Here is a 12,649-nt window from a genome sequence, read left to right on the forward strand (position 1 = left end):
AATCGTGAATACGTTCATTCATTTCGATAAGTGGATTCTTTTTTAATATGAATGTAAATTCATATTATTCTCTATTAATTATTTCCCACTTTTTCCATTAATCAAGTAATTTCTGTTTAATATAGAATTTTGACAGAGAAGAAGAGATATATTTAAAATAAATGTTAGAACGTATGACGATCCATAATAATAATTTTATTTCCTATTTTTTAAGTGTTTTAATATTTTTTTAACGCAAAATTTTAGTTTAAAATTTTGATTTTAGAGAAATTGTTTCTGAAATACATGGTTGAGTGGTTCATAAATGATCCAGAGTCAGCCACTCGTATCGCCATTAATCGATCGAGGGTTAATGCTAGAAAATTTATAACTTATGATTTATCAAATATTTCATCGCGATATATAACGATATTTTTTCATAAATAATAAACCTTTGAGCGCTTCAACAAATTTTTTTTATTCCAGGCAAATAATATTCGAATTAAAATTCTACATAACATAAATAACTTCTTTAAACATTTCCCAAATTGTTCTATTTTGAATTGAAACGACATCAAATCAGAATATAGCATTATATATTATATATAATGCTAAATTTTTAATGTCGCAAAAATTGGAATCTACTCCGAGTGATTAAAAATATCGTTGAATCAGAAGAAAAAAATTCATTCGATTCATTCTTAAATGTTCATCCTCGCGTATAAAATTGTAATAGATTCAAGAAATTCCGTTTGACAAATGAATATCCCGATTTCTTGATTCAGACTTACAAAGCCGCGCGAAATCTATGAAGGATCATTATCCGAGGAGTTACACCGATTAAAGATAAGGTTTAATTGCAAGCTTAGCAGAACGATGGCCGGTAATTGCACTTGGGGAGGAAGCAACGATTACGTAGGTTCGATTATAAAGCTCTGAAAGTCGATTGTAATTACGAAGATCGATTTTCGGGCTAGCTCGGTTGGGGATGGGAATTCGAGCAAGGCCAGATTTGTAATCCAGGCAAAAGGGGGGTGGTCTGTTCGATCTCTACGTCTCTTTAAACTTGTGTTTGCTGCTCCCATATCGTCTCGCTTTTCATTTTTCTTCGCCTCCTCGAGAATTAAGAATATTGTCCCTTCTATTCTTCTTTTTGATAATTAATTTCATAAAGATGGAAGTAAAATAAATTGATTGAAATTGACAAATGATTTTAATAATGGATCATTTTTAATGATATTTGGGTCGATATTTTTAATTTTCTTCTCTCTTTGACAAATAAAGAAAAAAGTTTAAAAATTCGTTGAAGTCATATTGCGATGGTTTTTTTTTTTAGAAATACAATAATCCGTGATAAAATAAAATTTTTGATTTCTCTTTGGTAATAATCTATTTATAATTTTAAGCAAATGTGGCTTTTTTTTAGGTGAATTTATAAAAAATTTTAAATTTTAAAAAAGCTTCCGTTTATCGAAGCATGTTTTATTCATGTTTCGAGATTAATTCTTTACAACGTGGTAAACCTTTCTACAGGATCGATATCTCCTTCTTTTTTTTTTTTTAAAGCGAAAATAATGTCGCTTTTGCGTTAATACCGATTGTTCCTTTCTTTTTTTTCTCTCTCTCTCTCTTTTCCTTTTCCACTTTTATACTTTTACAGGTTCAAAGGGTGTTGTAAACGTGGGCACGAACTTGAAATCTGTCGATGAAATAGATATGACTCCTGGGCGTTCTCTTGAATTTTGCATTCTCGTTGCGAAAACTCTGCCGAGCAATCCACCCTCCCCCGTAAATATGCATGGTTTTGTCGAGCGTCTAATTAATTGAAAAAAACGTTAACTGGCCTCATCTATACCATAACCGTGCTCCCCTAACGAGCCTCTTATCAATTTATAACAACTTCTTATACAAAGTTTAATTTAAAGATGTCAATTTTTCCAATTATAAGTTCTCCAGCATCCTTCGTAATTGCAATTTTGCATGGAATTTTTAAGGAAATTTCAAATTTTCTTATTTTCACTCCTAAGAAGCTTCAAATTTTCACAATTTCAATTTTTATAAATCATTTTTCCTAAATCCTTCTTCCAAATCCCAATTTTTCGTAATTATAATTCTTTTAATCTTTATTTTTTTTTTTAGTAGAAATAATTTATTTCTATAAAAATTGTTTCGAGTACTTGCTTTTTTTTTCTTCCTCACTTGAGCGGGTTAATAAAAGATCGGGGGAACAAATTCCAGGGGTAGCCGGTAAATCTTTCTTTAACTTGCTCGACGCCGAAAAAAATTTCCTCCGCTATATATTTCAATCACACACAGGCCAAAAGTGGAAAAGTTTTGCCATTACTGTATCGACGAAATAAATTCGATGGCTGAGCACAGGTAATTTAGCAAGTTTTAGTGATTGACAGCCGAAACCACCGCTGCAAGGATCGTTATTGGAGGAGGGGGGGTGAGAGTAAATAAGCCTCTAACTTTTCCTTCTTTGGGAGGACGAGGGGGGAGGAGGAGATGGTTCGAAAAACTTTTTCCACCACCTTCTCAAGTGGCGTTTAATTAATAGCAGGGAATCATCTCGACGGGAAAAATTTCGATAAAGCAGGGAATCTCTTTGAAATCGTCCAATCTGATGACGCAACATTGTTAAACGGGAGAAAGTTCAAGTTTTTAATTTTTATCCTTGGATTTATGAAATTTGTAAGCATCCGTCGAAGCATCGATTTTAATTTTTGAATAGTAAAATTATACATGAATTAAATGGAAATTTTTTTTTCTTTTTTTTTTTAAATTGAAGATTTTTCGATGATAAGATTGCAATACAAATAGGAGATCGGAGAAGACGTATAATAAATTGAAGATATAAAAAAAAAACGATTCTCTTCGATTCTTGTCTTTTTTTAAATTAAAAAAAATAAAAATATTTTTATCTTTCAGACGAAATATTCATGGTATATTGTGTTATAATTTCTTTTTTACTTTTGAAAGATTGTGAAATTTGTATAGCATAAATTAAGAGAATAATTTTATCTTACTTACAAAATAAAAAAGATTAGGTAGAGATTAAATATAAAATTAGAGATAGAAATTCGAGTTTCAATCTTTTGGATAAATATTTAATGGGAATGAATTTTTTAAGCGTTTTCAATTTATTTATAAAGATTTATTTGTACGCGTAATGCATCGTGGTGGTGCTGCTCGTGCTTTTGCATATAACTTCGCGATAAATTCTTTATGCAAATTAAGTATTGAACGCGGGGCAAATTTATCCATTTTAATACACGGTGTATGTGAACGAATATTTTTTAGAAAGCTAATTAAACAGTTGGCATAATGAGTCCGTTGTAAATTCCCGTTTAATTCCTCCAATTTTATTTTCGATTGTAATTATTCAGCCTCGGTATACGCGAAATTCATCTTCTCTCGCGAAATATAACCGTTTACATTATTTTTAATGCAAACGAATCGCGTCATATTTCAAAGGAGAATAAATATTGAAATTTCGAAACCAATATGCACAAATTCATCAAAAGCACAGAAGTTTCCAGGAGAAAGAATTCCATTCAACTCTAGCGAAAAAATTTTTCTCCGAATAAGACACCGTTTCGAAATCTTTTTCATGAAATTAATCCCTTTCACAATAAAATCTCGAACAAATCTCTTTCGAAAGATCGACACGATTACATTTTATGCACGATCTGCCTCGCTCAAGACGCTCGATGCATTCGTGCAAGATTCTCGTTCGTTAAACTGCAAAACTTTTGAATATGCTAATTTCACGGTTAATTCTAATGTTTCCGGGGGAGAACGAATGAAGAAGTGAATTGAAGGCGAATTAAGTCCTGGGTGGATTGCACGGCCGATTAATTATCCACCGTTCGAGTGTCGTAACGAAGTATTACGAGCGAAGGGAGGTTAAAGGATCGGTTGAATTCCACGAGAAATATTTAACAATCCTCTTATGCACCTCTCCTCTTTCTTCTTTTCCCTCTTCTCTTCGGATCGGGGCGTACTTGCGTGTCTAAACGAGGCTGAAAAGTTTCCTTACCTCCCCTTTCAAGAGGCAGGCCGTTGGTTGAAAGAGGAGGAAAGAAGTTTCTTCTGGCCAGATGTCCCTCTATCGATCGATTTAAAAATGACTCGAGTCTTTGAATCCATCGATCGACGAAGGGAAGATTGATAAAAATTCGAGCGATTAAGAAAATATTTAAATTATTTATTTATTTTCGAAGTGAATTTAATCACGGTATTATATTATTGAAAGGTTGTGAGGGCGGAGGTTAGATCTCCCGGTTTCTCCGTATCTCTCCATATCGATTATTTTTCTCAATTAAAGTGAAATGCGTTGAATTTAATTCAACTTCCCTACGAATTAATTAAAGTTTCGTGAAAGAAGAGATTACGCGAATGGAAAGTTGGTATAAATTGTTTTGTTATGAATCGAGAAATTGTACGACAGTTCTCCCGTACACGTAACCGAAGGATGCATTAATTTCCTCGAAAGATCTCGAGCATGATTCGAGATATTTTAAAATATCTTCTTTGCAAAATCGTGTTAATAATTAATAACTCTCGAAATTTGATTTATTCTTTGTTATTAAAATTTTGTTTCCTCGAAAGATCTCGAGCATGATTCGAGATATTTTAAAATATCTTCTTTGCAAAATCGTGTTAATAATTAATAACTCTCGAAATTTGATTTATTCTTTGTTATTAAAATTTTGTTTCCTCGAAAGATCTCGAGCATGATTCGAGATATTTTAAAATATCTTCTTTGCAAAATCGTGTTGATAATTAATAATTCTCGAAATTTGATTTATTCTTTGTTATTAAAATTTTGTTTCCTCGAAAGATCTCGAGCATGATTCGAGATATTTTAAAATATCTTCTTTTTGCAAAATCGTGTTAATAATTAATAATTCTCGAAATTTGATTTATTCTTTGCCATTAAAATTTTGTTCCCGATAAATTGCACAACTATCCACAATCCATCGACGTGCTTATTAACGAGCATCGAGGCCGAGCTTTTCATCCCCTGTTTAATGCGTTCCGAATAATTCACGATATTATTTAGATCGGCGAAAATGGGCCAGTTTGAACGTGTCAATCAACGCGTGCTGCCAATAACTATATTCCCCATCAAACCGGTGTCGGATACCCACACCGCCCCTTGTACCATTGATCTGACCACAGTGGCCACGATGCCAGATAAGCAGAATTCGCTTCCTGTATTCGTCTCTCGCCCTCTATATCTTGTCAAATCCTTTTACCAGACTGTACACGGGCGTATCTCGAGCCGGTCAGCTACTCCTCCTCCTCCCCCCGATGCACGCGATGAAAACGTGACAATGCGATTTCGCCGTAGGCCGGTCCCATGGAAATATCATACGTACGGCACGCGTATCGTAAAATGCATCCCGCCTCTCCAATCCTGTGATCGGTTTATACGAGCCCCAGTTGCTCGTTTCATGCGACAGCCGGACGCTTATTATCGTTTCGTTGGTTGGGAATTCCGTGAATGGTAGGAAAAGTGGTTTTCTCTTAATTAATTCAGTATCGATTCTGGATCGTTGGATTGGAAATAATTCTGTAACGCGCGTGATTTATCGAACGTGTTATTTTACGTCATGAATATACGCGGAGTATATTTGTAATGTAGAAATTAAGATTGGTAAATAGAATCGACGAAAATGATTTGAAAAATTGATCTCTTTTCCGTGTTTTGAACTATTCATTTTTATTTATGAATATTGGATGGTGGAAAATTCGATGAATAGTGGTAGGATATATGGTAGTTCATCCATTTTGTTTTATCAAGTTCTTTTCAAAAATCTTACGATGCCATTTTTCAGAGATTGCTATCATTTATTTGCGCAATATTGATCGAGATAGTTTGATCGCGTTTATCATTCAAAGTCCCTAAAGAAAAATTTTCAATATATATCTTGAAGGGAAATTGTGTATTGAATAGAAAGGAAATTTCAATTTTTAAAGTTAATCGATAATTTTTTTTTTTAAATTCATCATTTTTCTATCATCGTGGATGTATCGATTAATAGGTTATATATTCATTAATAGGCCATCATTAAATTTTCGCGTTATGATTCGTATTAATATTGGATATATATTTGACTAGAAATATCGTATTTCACCCGTGTATTACTCGGGTTTTGCATTAAATTTCATAATAGTTGGTTATGTCGAAACTGGAAATGTCTACTTTCCGATATATTACGCTTCCCGGAAATTGTAATATCAGGGAACACGGTGTTACGTGTTATGAATGAGAATTAATCAACAAAGATGTTGTTCTGCATTAATAATATACTGTTACATTTCCTTCGATTTATGGTTAAGCTGTTGCCAATTTCGCTTTCCATTTAAATTACTTCGCGTTAAAATTTTATCAAATTCTTTTTCCCTCCCCATTCCAGTCGTGGAATTATTTCAATATTTTATCAGAAAAAAAGTTTGAACGTCTAATAAAACGATCGTGAAATAAAATTAAACTCGGAAGAACTTTGAATTAATGAAGAATCGATTGCAAAGTAATAAAAAAAATCTCTTGATAATAATATATGATACATTTTTATCAATTTTTTAGAATAACAGACAAAAATTATTATATTAAAATATCTAGAAAAAAAAGAAATAAGTAATTCGGATATTTTCGGATATAATTCTAAAATATAATCATCACAAATTTCTCATCTCGAAATATTTCGAAGGATATCGTTCCATCCACGTGAATTGCAGAAATTGGAAGAGCACTTGACGTATGAGAGATAACACTTTGCAAATGCGATCAAAAGATTAGTTTACGCAACATTGGCCCCTCGATTCGGATTTATTCGCAAGAATTGCGGGGAATCAATCGTCGTGCCTATGCAAATAGCGAATGGAACCAGATTACACTGTGGAACCACGACGAGAACCGGTCAGAGGAAGAGTAAGCAGTCTATGTTCATCTGTAGCGAGACCACCAAGCTCTACCGTTAGGACACTACGGATCGAGAGGCCTATGGAACAGCTCATCAGCAACAGATTAACCAGCTGGATCAGTTAACAATCCTCATATATCCTAATTACTTACAAATAGGATGATCAGAGATATGTGAAATACGTTTAATCCTTCACGATTGCTACGTGAATAGTTGCAATGACCGTGTGGTATATATTTACCACGGATTGAAAGTAATTTCAATCATTGTTGTTTCTAACAAAATTTTCAGACATAATTTTCTAACATTTTTTTCAATTCCAAAGACCGATTAAAATGATATTGTTATTTTCACGTTTTTTTTTTAATTTCGTTGATTAATATTTTATTCCGTTCAATCATACGATTATTATTTTTGAACTCGTGTTTTCCTTGTAGAATCTCGTATCTCGAATGCCTGATTGATTAATTATTACCTTAAGTTGAGACAGAGACCGATGATCTTCTCCGTTTCTTCTTAAAAATCTATTTCGTAATAAAAATTTAAAACACGAAATAACACGAAAAAAAGGAGGAGAAATATTGGACAATTATTACAATTTCATCTTCCTCCCTAATAATAACCATCTCCTGAATTTCTTTTTTCCCCTTTTCCATTAATTAAAATTTATTTCCATAAATCATTTCAGATTTGAAATTTCCTCGCAATCAATCTCCGCAACCTTTCACACACATTTCATATCCCCCATCTCGCGCATACGAAAAAATATCCAATAATTATCTTTCCATCATACTTGCTCATCAAGATTTCTTTCAAAATTACCAACTGCCACGAATTAAAAAAAAAAGAAAGAAAGAAAGGAAGAAAAAAAATCTTATTCACCTTCCCCTCACGCTTCGTCCGCGACACAAAAGTTACTCTCGCCCTCCTGAGCGGAACAATCAATCGTAATTAACACCACTGTCAAGACTGCTCCTCGATACCTCGAGGCTGTTTCCTCCTCCTCCTCCTCCTCCTCCTCCTCCTCCTCCTCCTCTTCCTCGAGAACGAACGATCTGTCACGGTGTGTTGGCCGCGAGATCCGCGCGACAGTAATACGCGAGGAGAGAGAAAGAGAGTGTAGCGCGATTGCGAGGCAGAAATCGATACCTGGCCATCGTCTAACGATCCCCGCTGCGTTACCGCCGAGTTCAATCAATCGCTACGACTCGAAATCCCGCCAACCGGCTCAATAATTCCGCGGATCCATACCGTCATCTCTTTCTCCCTTCCTCGCTCGTCTCCCTTCCTCAATGATAGTCGACGAACATTCAGGCCTCGATGATATATGAGACGCGGCAAGTATCGCATCGGCTGTAAAATATAGGAAATGGGAACTGGTAATTAGCTGAGGAAAATTTTCGGGGGAAGAAATTATTATTAGAATCACTGGGTCACTTGGAATTTTTGTTTAAGGGAGAGGATGGTGTTCAAGCGTGGATTCGAAATGGATATTTCTTTTTTGGGGAGAGTAATAGGGGAGAGAGAAAATGGTATCTTGAAGGATGGTTTTGGAAAGCAAAATAAAATCTTGAGATTGGGATCGATCAAGTGGGTTATATTTAGAAATTATATTAGATATATTAGAAATTATATTAGAAATTTATATATATTTATAAATTATATTTAAAAATTATATTAGAAATTATTAGAATCACTGGGTCACTTGGAATTTTTGTTTAAGAGAGAGGATGGTGTTCAAGCGTGGGTTCGAAATGGACGTTTCTTTTTTGGGGAGGGTGATAGGGGAGGGAGAAGATGATATCTTGAAGGATGGTTTTGGAAAGCAAAATGAAATCTTGAGATTGGAATCGATCAAGTGGGTTATATTTAGAAATTATATTAGAAATTATTAGAATCACTGGGTCATTTGGAATTTTTGTTTAAGGGAGAGGATGGTGTTCAAGCGTGGGTTCGAAATGGATGTTTCTTTTTTGGGGAGGGTGATAGGGGAGAGAGAAGATGGTATCTTGAGGGATGGTTTTGGAAAGTAAAATGAAATCTTGAGATTGGGATCGATCAAGTAGATTATATTTAAATAGTTTTTTTTTAGAGACTTTAAGAATTTTTTTGAAAAAAAGGACGTGTTATTTGGAATAAATTTTAATATTGTTGCTTCAGTGGATACTGTTTTTTTAAATTACTTCTATTTTTCTGCCAAAAATAAGATCTTCTTTTGATACTTTTATGAGGCAACATGAAAAGCACCAGCGAATCTCAGTATGAATCGTTATATCTTTCCAGAGATTCATTAAAGTTGCATCTCATGTCCGACTATTCTCCATCTAATTTTTGTCTATTCGCGTAATAATTTGAATCTTTATTTTCATCATTTTCTATGCTTTCTTTATATTTCAAATAGTTTCGATTTTCTATTAGAAAATTTTTAAACCTCATTTACGGGTCTTTTTTTCGCATCAATATTTCATCCACCATCTGATTATTCTCTGTCCGTACTACTTCTGGATATTCACATAGAAACTTTAATCTTGTTAATCTACTTTCATAATTTTAATTTCGCATCTTTCTGATGTTCCATTAAAAATTTCGATTTTTCACTTTTAAATTTCGCGTAATCGAATTCGAGGCATCGATATTCAGGCTTATCATCTTGCCTCTGACTATTCTTTGTGTAGTTCTACTGTCTATTCAATAACAATTTCAATTTCTGTTTTAACCTTTTAACTTTTGCAATTTTTATTACAAAATTATTTTTTTAAATCTATAGACGATTCGTTAAATTGTACAATGCGTATCGTAATTTCAAAAAATTATAAACTTGACGTGGAAAACTGAGAGAGAGTTCGCTCTTTTTAAATGCATATACATCACTTTCAAATAATGAGGACGAGGATCCTCGAGAAACTCGATGTTCAAGAGAATATATTTCCAAGTAGAAGAAGAAAATTCGAAATGCATTAAATTCAAGCCAATACGAGCCCTGCGTCCAGAAGGACGTGAGGTCGCTCAAAGGTGACCACACGAGAGGGGAAAGAAAGAGAGGAATTTCCCAGTTGAATCGCTGTGGCGTCTTAAGCACCCTTCTTCTTGTTACGTGTAACAGCTTGCGCGAAGCTAGGTTACGTCTCGTTGCGGACACGTCTATGTAAATTGTTTTCTGATCGATCGCACGAATTCAATTCGGTTTCTTGTGTGGTGGTGATGCCCTGGTGAAAAGAGAGTGATCCACAGCCAATCTTTGTTTTTTTTTTCGAGTTGGATGGAACATTTTCAAATGTCGAGGCGTGTTGGATCGAGAAGAATTTAAAATGGTGTGAATTGGAATTTTTGTGGAAAAAAAATTAAACGCAACGTGGAATTTGTTTTAAGTAAAGTTACGTAAATCGTGGAGTGAAGAAGACAGTTTTTAAATAATTTGTGAACGTTTGTGAAGTAAAATGAAGGATCCAAGATGAAGAGATCCGTCCAAATAAAATAAAGATGAAATATTACATAATAAAAAATAAAAGTAACTTGTAAATAATATTCAGAAGGGAAATATATTTCAATTATAAATTCCAACGTATATCATGATTACACGATAATAATAGAAAAACTTATTAACTTACTTTCTCAATATTGAAATTATCTTTCATTTTATTTAGCGCGATGCATTTTCAATGCCACTGTCCCGAGTTTTTCGAACGAACAAATGAACCATGGGGGAGGGATATGCTTCTCGTCCGACATATTTCATTTGCAGTAGTAACAGTCAGCGATGTTGCTCCCAGGGTATTAAAGAACGACGCGCTATTTGTCACGATAAAATATCTGATCATCCTAAACATTTTTTATGGTATCAAGCAATTCTTCCCCTGTAGATATTTAATAACTATAACTTTCAACTATATTGACGCAACATTATTAACAAAATTATATTTATTATATCGAATTCGTAAATAATTTTTTTAAAATATCGTAATTATGAGCGAGATAAAATTATCATCGCGTAATAAACACGTTATATATTTCACGCCAATATCGTTTCAAAATGAATTATTCATGGTGTTAGTTCTTCAAGATGGTAAAAGCAAAGTTCTTCGACATTTTAGAACTTATTTATTGTGACATGTGTAGCATCAGCGCCATCCCCAAGGGGGAAGAGTTGCATTTCCCTTATCTCTCCGAGACGTCAAACAAGAATTTCCTCGTTATCTTCGATATCTTTCAGGGAAATGATTCGTGACGCTTGCGGTTTATACATGGAACAATTTTAATGGAAAATACGCCTCCAACACTGTATTATTCACGGTTCCATGATTATTATTATTATTATTATTTAACGACGGCGTCACGTTTCATAATTAATCTCGATAATTATCGTTAAAGTTAACGAATCTTGTCGTTAGCTCGGTTGGCAAAAAATTTTTACAAAATTTAAAATCCTCCCCCTTCGTTAAAGGGAATAATCGATGAATTTTATTATTTATCTCTCGTTGAATACGCGTTTAAGAAGCGAAGTAATAAATTTATCGTTGCACAGGAGGATTTATCGGGGAAATAAAGAGCGCATAATATTTCCAGTGGAGGATGGAATTATAGTTAAAAGTGCATTCGAACGTTGGTCTTCTTGCGTTATCACGATCGAGCAATTGAATCGCAATCGAAATTCTACGGCAACAGAATTATCAAGCACGTCATTAATTTCGAACGGCGGTTTTCATTAACGATCTAGATTTCAACGTTCATAGAAATTGTGGGGATGAATAGAAATCAATGTTCACAGTAGCATTGGTTTCCCTTAAGTGTGAATTAATATTTGTAATTTTGGTATTTTCTTTTCCTTTTTTTTTTTTTAATAATTTTTTAAAGCCAATTTTTTATCAATTATCCTTATATTTAAAGAATTTGATGATGATTGAAAAAAATTGTAAACAATCGAGAAGAGGAATCGTAGAAGTAACAAGTTTTTAATTGCAAAAAAATAATAAACGAGAAACGTGAAATAAATTATTTTTATTTAAAAGATGATTTTCGATTTGAATTAAAAAAAAAAAAACTATCATATTTTTGCATACAAAATAATGTTTTTCATTCGAGAATTCATTTGACAAATTTTCAACGATGGTGGTATATATTTCTCGAAAAAACGATTCTCAATTTCAAAAATGATTCATTCGCGTTTCATTTTGGATATAAAGATATTGAACTTTGATCAAAAGCAAAAATGTATTCAATCGATGGACGGGAAGTGATCGAAAACAACCGACTGACTGTCGCTTCCACGAAAATCGAGCATTCGGGTGCCGCTTGGAATTTCCACGCGTTTATCGTGCGTTCAAATTAACGTCGTTCGTACGATGAAACGGCTGATGCCCTCGCTTTTATCGAACAGCTCGTGAAAATAATGTTGAATGGGTTATAAAGAGCGTATAAAATAAAAGTTATAGCACAAATTTGCAATTGCTTGAATGGGAACGCTTCATGGATTCTCCATGGATACTTTTTTTTTCCTTTTTTCTTTTTTTAAAAATCTCTTTCGTTGGGAAAACAATTATGACACAAATCTTTTATGTGTTACAAAAAAATCAATTACATTCTTAATTATTTTCAATCTAGTATCAATCGGAACATTATTGCGTTAAAGTAATTTTTATAAAAAAGTTTTACGATCACTTCGAGTGATCCATCGTACGTTTGGTCAGCCTTTGTTAAAATCCTCCTCGAAAGAACTCTGTTAACTTTTTTAAATCGAT

General features: G+C 33.5%; 1 protein-coding gene and 1 long non-coding RNA gene across 5 annotated transcripts in view; one reads left to right on the top strand and one right to left on the bottom strand.

Annotated features, from left to right (window-relative positions):
• Positions 1 to 12,649, bottom strand: part of LOC410479 (zwei Ig domain protein zig-8) — a 401,583-nt gene that overhangs the window by 330,989 nt on the left and 57,945 nt on the right. The gene's annotated exons all lie outside the window — the stretch shown is intronic.
• LOC100577542 overlaps positions 1 to 12,649 on the top strand; it is a 99,637-nt gene that overhangs the window by 26,782 nt on the left and 60,206 nt on the right. The gene's annotated exons all lie outside the window — the stretch shown is intronic.

Source organism: Apis mellifera, linkage group LG14, assembly GCF_003254395.2.
Source record: "Apis mellifera strain DH4 linkage group LG14, Amel_HAv3.1, whole genome shotgun sequence".
NCBI lineage: Eukaryota > Metazoa > Arthropoda > Insecta > Hymenoptera > Apidae > Apis > Apis mellifera.